A 10,512-nucleotide genomic window follows, 5' to 3' on the forward strand; every position below is an offset into this window, starting at 1 on the left:
CAAAAACATTGTAAGAAATGTTATGCCAAATTGAGCTACCAGTAGTGGCAAAATTAAAATTGTGTGCTCAAAATGTACCATGATTAAATGAGTATAGATATCTCAGGGATTGATAATACTGGCATTTACTCATTAATGACCTGTTAATTGACACTCATTTTTAAGTTCTACAAGGACCACTCAGCACTTAGCCTCAATACAGTCTTGGACCAAGCTTAATCAAGAAAGGTGAACTCAAGGGGTAAGATGAGAATAACTGTCCTTGATATCAAGGCAGCATTTGACCAAATATGGTATCAAGGAGCCCTAGCAAAACTGAGGTCAGTAAGAACTGGGGAAAACTCGCTGCTGATTGGAGCCACACCTACTACAAAGGAAGATGCTTGTGACTGTAGGAAATTAATCATCTCATCAAGCACATTTAGCTGCTTCATCAATGACCTTCCTTTCATCATTATGTCAGAACTGAGGATATTCAATGATGATTGCATGATATTTAGCAGTATTTGTGACTCCTCAGTTACTAAAGCAGTCCATTTTGAAATGCAACAACATCCAGACTGGCAATGATTGATATTCAATGGTATTCTCATTGCTGAACCTACATTATCAACATTCTGGAGACTACCATTGCCCACAAACTGAACTGACCAAACCACATATATGCTACAACTGCAAGAACAGGTCAGATAATAGAAATCCTGCAGTGAATAACTGAGCTCCTACCAGCCCAAAGCCTGTCCACCATCTACAAGGCTCTAATCAAGAGTGTGATGAAATCCTCCCAACCTGTCTGCTTGAGTGCAGCTGCAACAACACTCAAGAAACTCGACATCTTCCACGTCAAAAACAGCCACTTGCTTGACACTACATCCACCATTTACTTTGTCGATGAACGACACACAGTAACAGCAGTGTGTGCCACCTGAAAGACGAACAGCAGCAACACACTAAGGCTCCTTCAACAGCAGCTTGAAAGTTAATGGTCGTTACAGTCTTGAAGGACAATCATCTGCAAGTTCCCTTCCATGCCATATATCATTCTGACTACTGTCATACATGCAAAATAAAAACAGCATTGTGCTTTCAGATGCTGTTACTTTTAGTTGAGAAAGAGGAGGGGGTCAAAATTAGGAGACAGATGCATACAAGCATGAACAGCAGCCATTGCAAGTGTTTGTCTGGGCACTTTTGGATAAGAAGGGAACCAGCTGGGAGCAGTCTCATCTAGCTGAACAACAAAGAGGTATTGGAGGGGGGAATCATGTGCTCAATCATATCAAAGGCTTCAGGATGACCAAAATCAGTAAGGAACAATAGATATCTTCCCTTAGTCACAGTCATAAAAAATGTGATCTGGGGTCACTGATAAGAGCCTTTTTGGTACCTTGGCAGGGATGGAAACTTAATTGGAGCTTGTTGACTGAATTTGTCCTGCTTCTTATCATGTTGAATATGTTTCCTGCACTATTTTCCGCTACATGGTAGATGTAGACTTGCTGTCACTATCACCTTTCAGTTTAGGGATCCACAGAACCTGCTTGATGTCATATTGCAGAAATCAACCATTTAGTATTGTCTTAGATTGAAATGTAGTTTATTGCATGAAAGCAGCTAATTTAAATTACATTGATGTGAAAGACTTGAAAAGAATCATTCATGGGATGTGGGCATCATTGACTGAGCCAGCATTTATTGCCTGTTCCAAGTTGTCCTTGAGAAGGTTATAGTGAGCTGCTTTCTTGAACCACATATGCTTTGCATAGACCTACAATGCTGCTAAGAAGGGAATTCCATGATTTTGGTCCAGCAATGTTGAAGGAATGATAATATATTTCCAAGTCAGGATGCCAAGTATTTGAAAGCAAACTTGTAGGTGATAGTTTTCTCATGTATTTGCTGCCCTTGTCTTTCTAGATGGAAACAACTGTGGGTTGGTCGCTTCGTCTACAGAGTCTTGGTGAATTCCAGCTATTCGTTTTTTGGATGATATACACTGCTGCTACTGAGCATCACTTATGAAGGGAGCAATTTTTGTAAATGTGGTGCTAACCAAGTATGCTGCTGTGCCTTGCATGGAGTCAAACTGGAAAACTTTCATGAGTGCTTGCACTCCTGACTGGTGCCTTGTAGGTGGTGGATATACTTTAGATATTCAGGAGTGAGTTACTCATCGAAACCTATACCTATTCCTAGTCTACACCATTGAAATTTCATGGTTAGTCCAGCTCAGAATTTGGTCTATGGTAAGCCTCAAATGTTTGGCAGTAGGGGAATTCAGCCACGGTCATGCTATTGGATTTGTAGTGGGAATTAAATAGGATTTTATAAAAAAGAAGTTGCAACAAGAGTAAGATGATACCGTAATAAGCTAGAACTGTAAGGCATATTTTAGCATGCATGAGTCTTGAACACCCTAAAGGACCACATCAAAAGTAATGACTGAATATGAACCTTGTACACCCTAAAACCAGTATCAACCTTGGGAGCAAACTACAGTATTATCAACTTCTTATAGTTAGGATAAGGGAAAGGCCGAAGATTGAAGATTTCTTTGTCTTGTAGAAATGTAAATAAAGCATGTCTATGAAAGTTAATAATTTTCTGTACATTTCAGACACATGTCTGACCAAGATCAGACAGAGGTGAAGAGAGACAGACAGAGTGGGAGTGAGCATTAGGTAACATTCTGTTGACCAGTCTAAGACTGAGATCACTTGAATAAACACAAAGTTAATTTGTGATCCTCAGTCTTCCTGTGGTTTGTGTAAGGTGAATGCCCACAACAAATGTCAAGCCATGATTGTCAAATTCTCTTGTGTTGGAAATGGTCTTGCTAGGAAATTGTCCAGGTCTTGCTGAATTTGAACATTCACTGTTTCAATATTTGAGAAGTCACAACCATGTGCTAAACATTATGTCATCATTGATGAATATCCCCACTTCTGACATTCTGACAGAAAGAAGGTCATTGTTACAGGTGCTAGGAGGAAGACCCAGATGATAGTCTTAATCTTTTGCAGTGCTAAACTGTTCATCTAGCAAGCAGATATGACATTATCATAGTGGGTGGTGCTTCAGGTACTGCTCGCTGATGACCCTTTCTGACCCTTAAGGACTCAGACAACAGAAGGATTAAACATAAAATTCCAGAAACATGGACATGGATTTGACAGATGACAGACTTTCAAGGATGTTGGAGAGGATAGGGATGGATTTGATTTGATTTGATTTATTGTCATGTATACCTAAGTAGAGTGAAAACCTTTGTTCGAGAGCAGTACAGGCAGCTCATAGTAAGCAAGGACATAGGGTGAAAAAGTCTTGGTCAGAGTAAGGCAGACAGGTTACTACGCACTGGACATGCATGAGGCAAGATCAACACTAACAAGATCAGCAATATTTGAAGTTAGAGACCCCATTCAGCAGTCTAATAACGGCAGAGAAGAAGCTGTTCTTGAACCAGCTGGTGCATGTGTTCAAGCTTCTGTATCTTCTGCCTCACGGAAGATGTCGCAGGATAGCATTACCAGGGTTGGTTGATGTTGGCAGTCTTTCTGTAGCAATGAGAGCTGTAAATGGAGTCCATGGATGGGAGGTTGGCTTCCGCAACTACACAACCTTCTGTAGTTTCTTATGGTCCTGAGCAGAACAGTTGCCGTATCTGGCCATTTTTATCCAGATAAGATGCTTTATATGATGCATCTATTGAAGTTGGTGAGGGTCCTTATGGACATGCCAAATTTCCTGAGTCACCTGGGGAAGCAGAGGCATTATTGTGCTTTTTTGACCGTTGCATCCACGTGGGATTTTGGAATGAGGAAGCAGTTAGCAAGGATGATTTGTTCAAGCCAGTTTGTTTGTGGCAGTATATATTGCCTTTTACAGCCTCAAACTGTCCCAAGGCACTAGATAGCCACAGAAGTACTTTCTTGAAGTGCAGTTTTTGCAGTCATGTAGAAGTCTGGGGCATAAAATCTCTTCTAAATGGCCTTGGCTAAAGAATAAATATTGGCAAGGCAACTAGAAATTATTTTTGGTCCTCTTTGAAATTACACCAGGGATCTTAATTTTACCTCAGTGGGCCTCAGTTTAACTTTTATCTTATCGAGCAGTTCGCTGTTGGCATTGCAATGAATTAACCTAAATGAAGAGTTCAAATCCTTGCAATGATTCTTAGAGATGAGACTGCCCCCTACTGAGCTACAGTTCCATGTTTTATATCTCTTTGCTACCTTAAACCCGCTAAGTCGGATTAATAGAAAGAAATGGAAAGTTAATATTGTACTTAACTGAACAATAGGCAAATATTGGTGAACTGGCATTTGGATATCTAATGAGCTTTGGTAATGTAGAACTAATTGCACTTTCAAACAGTATGTTACAACTTAGCAGTTAAGACACAGTTAAAATGAATATAATAATAGGACACTGACAGGTTGGGCAATTGAGAAACTCAACTAATATTGACATTTACAGGCTAGGTGGTGAAAGCTTTAGCTGGTGCACCTCTCCTAGTAACAACAACTGGCTTAAAACTGCACACTTCATGCAGTAGAACATCCCAAGGTGTTTAAACAAAAAATTGTGGCCCTGTGAACTGCATCAATATCCAAATACTATTTTAGGGTAATGTTGTCTGGAGTCTGCACTTTTCCACAAGTGACACATAAATAAATGGGAATATGAGGTGGTTATTTAATCCACTGAAACAATTCTACCATTTAAATAGGTCACAGCTGAATTCCAGTTATCTGCATTTCCTTCTTGTTCTCGCCCAGTCTTTCCAAGGATGTTGCACTATCTAATGCAGCCGAAGAAAGTTTGGAAAATTGTCCAATATGGCAGTTGTGGCAGGCGGAGCGTGAACAGTTGTACAGGAGCTGTAAAGAATTCAAGAACAATGCAGCACAGAAGAAGGCTTTTCAACCCAAAGGAATCATGCTAACCCTAATGTTAGGGCTGTCCAATGAGTCCTACTGTCTTGTCCTTTCCATGTAGGATTTTCCTTTGAGCATTTAACAAGTATTCTAGAATAAACAACTAATTTATTTTCCAACTCCACCTTTCTACACCAACCATTTTCACTCATATAAGACATAAATGACCCCCACATATGTTCACATTTAGCTTAAGACCGTACCACGCTGGTTAAATTCCTTGTGTGGGCTTCCTGAAATATCAAAAAGAATGAATAGCTCATTCTGGGTGACTTTGTTTCATGTTCACTTACAGAAGATGCATGTTATACATATTAATATCACTGAGCACATTTATAAAATTCTGCTACCTGCCATATGATTTTATTCCAGGTTCTGATGGTTCACAGCATTTCATTGATTTATTTAATGATTTCTTTCCATACTTGCTCAGCTAGCAAGTGGGGTCAGAATGTCCTCCTCAGCTCATCAATGGTTTCCGCCTGCTCTTTCATTCCTTACATCAGCCTCTCAAATATCTGATCACCAAAATGGAACTTACACTGCCTTCTTGTCAACATCTTTTCAAGAAAGCTATTCTGAATAAAAAAAACTGTATTGCTATTTTAAAACCCAAAGTGGCAGTTTCGTGCAACACATGAATACTATTGTGAAAGGTGAGACTTTGTACTTTGAAATGTAAGAAGCTGTTTAATATTATTTATACATCTTTAATTAGTTCTGAGCAGCTGCAATTCTTTCATTTATCTGTCTTTGAAAAGAATACTAAAAGAAAGCATGAAGATCCTGGAAGGAATTTTGCTGAGTGTTGAAGGAAGATTTGAATAAGAAAATGCGGAACGCAAAACATGTTCATTTACTTAGAGCTATTTTTTTGGTGGTGTCTGGTGTTGCAGAGACATGTGACACAGAAGGGAAATATAAGTTAATTTAATCCTTTCTTAACCATTTGTATTTTATCAGATGCAGATTGCCTACTGGATATCAGAGACAAGGACTCCCCACCTCTTCCTTCGCTACATTGATGACTGCATTGGCGCCACCTCGTACTCTCGCGAGGAGGTTGAGCAATTCATCAACTTCACCAACACATTCCACCCTGACCTTAAATTTACCTGGACCATCTCTGATACCTCCCTCCCTTTCCTGGACCTCTCCATCTCCATTAATGACGACCGACTTGATACTGACATTTTTTACAAACCCACCGACTCCCACAGCTACCTGGAGTACACCTCTTCCCACCCTACCTCCTGCAAAAATGCCATCCCGTATTCCCAATTCCTCCGCCTCCGCCGTATCTGCTCCCAGGAGGACCAGTTCCACCACAGAACACACCAGTGGCCTCCTTCTTTAGAGACCACAATTTCCCTTCCCATGTGGGTAAAGATGCCCTCCAACGCATCTTGTCCACATCCCGCACCTCTGCCCTCAGACCCCACCCCTCCAACCCATAACAAGGACAGAACGCCCCTGGTGCTCACCTTCCACCCTACCAACCTTCGCATAAACCAAACCATCCGCCGACATTTCCGCCACCTCCAAACAGACCCCACTACCAGGGATATAGTTCCCTCCCCACCTCTTTCCACCTTCTGCAAAGATCGTTCCCTCCGCGACTACCTGGTCAGGTCCACGCCCCCCTAAACCCACCCTCCCATCCTGGCAACTTCCCCTGCCACCGTGGGCATTGCAAAACCTGCGCCTACACCTCCTCCCTCACCTCCATCCAAGGCCGTAAAGGAGCCTTCCACATCCATCAAAGTTTTACCTGCACATCCACCAATATCATTTATTGTATCCGTTGCTCCCGATGTGGTCTCCTCTACATTGGAGAGACTGGACACCTCCTACCAGAGCGCTTTAGGGAACATCTCCGGGACACCCGCACCAATCAACCACACCGCCCTGTGGCCCAACATTTCAACTCTCCCTCCCACTCTGCCGAGGACATGGAGGTCCTGGGCCTCCTTCACCGCCGCTCCCTCACCACCAGATGCCTGGAGGAAGAACGCCTCATCTTCTGCCTTGGAACACTTCAAACCCAGGGCATCAATGTGGATTTCAACAGTTTCCTCATATCTCCTTCCCCCACCTCACCCTAGTTCCAAACTTCCAGCTCAGTACTGTCCCCATGACTTGTCCTACCTGCTTATCTTCTTTTCCACCTATCCACTCCACCCTCCTTCCTGGCCTATCACCTTCATCCCCTCTCCCATTCACCTATTGTACTCTATGCTACTTTCTCCCCACCCCCACCCTCCTCTCACTTATCTCTCCACCCTTCAGGCTCTCTGCCTGTATTCCTGATGAAGGGCTTTTGCCCGAAACATCGATTTTGCTGCTCGTTGGATGCTGCCTGAACTGCTGTGCTCTTTCAGCACCATTAATCCAGAATCTGGTTTCCAGCATCTGCAGTCATTGTTTTTACCTAGGACATATTGTAGTTCACCTGTTTCTCAGCGGTACCAGTCATGATGATTCTGGATCTTTCCGACTCAGCCAGTTCCTTAAAATGACTTAAGACATTGGCAGGTAGCTGACGTTCAGAAATGCAGGTTCAACTTATGCCACAAGACAAAAACTCAATACACAAGACAAACCTTAGATATTATGTTCTGAATGTATCTGTACGTTAACAAAATTAAATCAATTATGGTGTGTGGAGGCCATAAGTCTGTTGGCTCTGTTATGTAAAAACATATTTGTTGCATCTGTTAGGATGCTCAATTTAGTAAGGAGCTATCTTATGAAAGTTTTTTTTTTAATCACTCACTCCTATTAAATAAGAGGAATGATGAAAATCTGTTGTTGCAAATTTGAAGTGTCACTGCATGGACCTTGACATTTTAGCCTCAATAATGTGACCAGACCATGAAGCCATTGATCGAGGAGCTTTAGTCTCTAAATTGTTCTTGATAAGTAATTGCCTTCATGTGATGGTACAGTTCAGCAGCTGGCTGAAACAAAGTTGGTGCAAACACATCTCTCATGACATTTCAAAGTTAAATACTGAACACCTATGATAGTGATAATACTTGTATTTCCCTTTCTTTTTCCATGTTATTTTTGAATATGCTAGTGGCATTGCTTATGTTATGGAGAGATACATAGTATATTCATTAACATGTGAAATATAAAGGTTTGCACCAAATTCTATGTCACCTCACAAAGTGATGCATTATCAAGAATTCAGTTTTCTTGCAGAGACAGTTAGCCTGTATAAACTAAAGCAACAACAAGTATCAATTGAAGCTCTTTATTCACCGCCTTTATCTGGCCTTTTGTATTAACCTACAAGGAGGTAATACTGAAGATCTACGTCCCCTGAAGAGGGGCCTCTTGGTTTGAGATCAGTCAAAGGAATCGATAAATGCGGTGTATTCAAAAAGCAAGTTTCATTAGTTGATTGAATTAAGGTGCCTTGACGCAATTCTATCCAGCAACACAGAGATTGAAGCTTCCATATTCCGGGCTGAAGTTGCACAATTACATTTTAAAATTACACATTATTTATATGTTTTTTAAGAAATAGTAAAGCCTTAATTACAAGAAAGACCAATCATATATAGTAAGGTGACATGATTTACAGCAAGTTAATCCAATAATATTTCCTGGGAAAGGGTTCTTAATTACAAAGAAAAATCCAATCAACTGTAATATGGTGATATGATTGAAGACAGGCTAATGCAATGGTATTTTCCTTAAGAGAAATATCTAATTTACGTAAATTGTCATGCCATGTATTAGTTCAAGGTTAGTTCAAATGGTCAATTAATGTGTCAGTATTCTTCTTATGAAAACTCTATTGTCCTCTTACCTTTGAACTGCAAGTTAATTCTGCAAATCAGCAGTATGGTTCACAGGCCATTTTATTGTATTCTTTTAAATCGAGAAACCATTTTGTTGAAATAAAAATCTACATATTTTGTTGCCTAAATTCAAATTTCAGATCCTCAATAATGGAGTGGTGGCATAAAGAAAGCTGCATTCATTGTCCTTTCCTACTTTCCCTGACAAGTGAGTGATATATCTTTATCTTGAACTGTAGTCTTCTTTAGTACACATACTGGGAAAGAGTGGACAGGTTGGCTCTCTTTCTCTTGAAAGAAGGCTGAAAGTCAATAAGAAATTCAGAAGAACCTTTTACATACAAAGAGTGGGAAGAATGTGGAACTTGCTACCACAAGGAATTTCTGAAGTGAATAGAATGGCTTCATTTAAAGGGAAGCTGGACAAAGATATGAAGGAGAGTGGAATAGGTGATTATCGTAGATTTAGATGTGGAAATGTGGAAGGAAGCTCAAATGGAGCAAAAATGCTGGTGTGATCTGGATGAGCTGAATGAGCAGAGTAATGTGCAGAATCTAAAGAGCAGCAGGAATAACTCAAAAGATTAATCAGGAGAAAGAAATTAGACCACTAGAAGGTACTAGTTGGAAATGTAAAAACAAATAGCATTGTAGCATTGGAAAGTAACTTTGCTGTGTTTTGTTCCCCCACAGATCAGCATTCAGTGCAGGAACTGGCTGAGGGAGCCAATGCTATCATCATCTAATTTCCCTCCTAAAGCTTCAAATGGACTGTTCATCACAAATTTGAAGAATTTGTTGATACCAGTTCAGGCTGACAGCAAAAGGAACTGGGGTTTGACTGTTCAATACAAAGTGTACTGCATTGGAGGCGTTACAACAGGACATGCTGCAAAGAAGTGCCCACTTTGGAACTTGGACATGCTCTGTTATCAGCAGTACAGCTCAAAATACCAAACAGAAATGGTGAAGAAAATTAGTACACTTGCCAATGTCTTTCAATTAGGGGAGCAGGTGTGCAATGGATAATTTGGATTCATGAAGATTGCCAAGTTAAGATTACCCAGACTTTCCCATGTTTGGTATATAGCTGAGTGATGAATGCCAACATAAGTTCATTCCTTATCTTGGCTGTCTTCAGCAGAATGGCATGCAAAGTATTCAAGCAACCTTTGACATGGTTGACTCATGTTTGCATCCTTATTCTGCTGCAGATCTCACTTTGTTGCCAACTCAGAAAATTACCCGTAATGTCATAAATCGTGCAACACAGGACCTGCGAACACATTGAAAAGATGAGTTTTTAATGTGCTACGTGCTCAAGGGCTGTCACTGTTTGGCACTAGGGTGATATTTTCTACTGTTTTGAGTCTTGGCACATGTACATTTTGTAATAGTTGATGGGCTGGAATAATTGAGCACTAATAGTTCCCATTTCCTTTCTTCCACTGGTTTCCTTATGAAGAGGTGACTCACCAAATCCTGGAGTTAGACACTACTAAAGAATCTATAGAAAATATGCCATATCCAGTATAACATTAGATTTTCCATTGGGCAGATAATAGTTTCTGAAGTGTATCTGGGAGTTGTGAATGGGGATCCTGCAATATCACAATTATAACAGACTGTGAAGGAATCAGCTGAGAAATTGAGGATTCCAATAGGGCATTTCCCAATTCCTGGTGTCCGTCAGAAGTATCTATTTAAATCAGACAATATGAGGGATTCTGCTGCAGTTGGGTAAATAGTTACTCAAGAAA

The 10,512-nt window shown here is 40.6% G+C and overlaps 1 long non-coding RNA gene across 1 annotated transcript in view; it reads left to right on the plus strand.

Annotated features, from left to right (window-relative positions):
- The window catches only part of LOC140481026 (uncharacterized), a 54,309-nt gene extending 44,803 nt beyond the window's left edge, over window positions 1-9,506 (plus strand). Inside the window, exons 2-3 of the long non-coding RNA XR_011961461.1 lie at window positions 8,893-8,960; window positions 9,446-9,506. This is a non-coding gene — a long non-coding RNA (uncharacterized lncRNA). The remainder of the gene's footprint in view (window positions 1-8,892; window positions 8,961-9,445) is intronic.
- The last annotated feature ends 1,006 nt before the right edge of the window (window positions 9,507-10,512 follow it).

This window comes from Chiloscyllium punctatum, chromosome 9 (assembly GCF_047496795.1).
Source record: "Chiloscyllium punctatum isolate Juve2018m chromosome 9, sChiPun1.3, whole genome shotgun sequence".
NCBI classification, from domain to species: domain Eukaryota; kingdom Metazoa; phylum Chordata; class Chondrichthyes; order Orectolobiformes; family Hemiscylliidae; genus Chiloscyllium; species Chiloscyllium punctatum.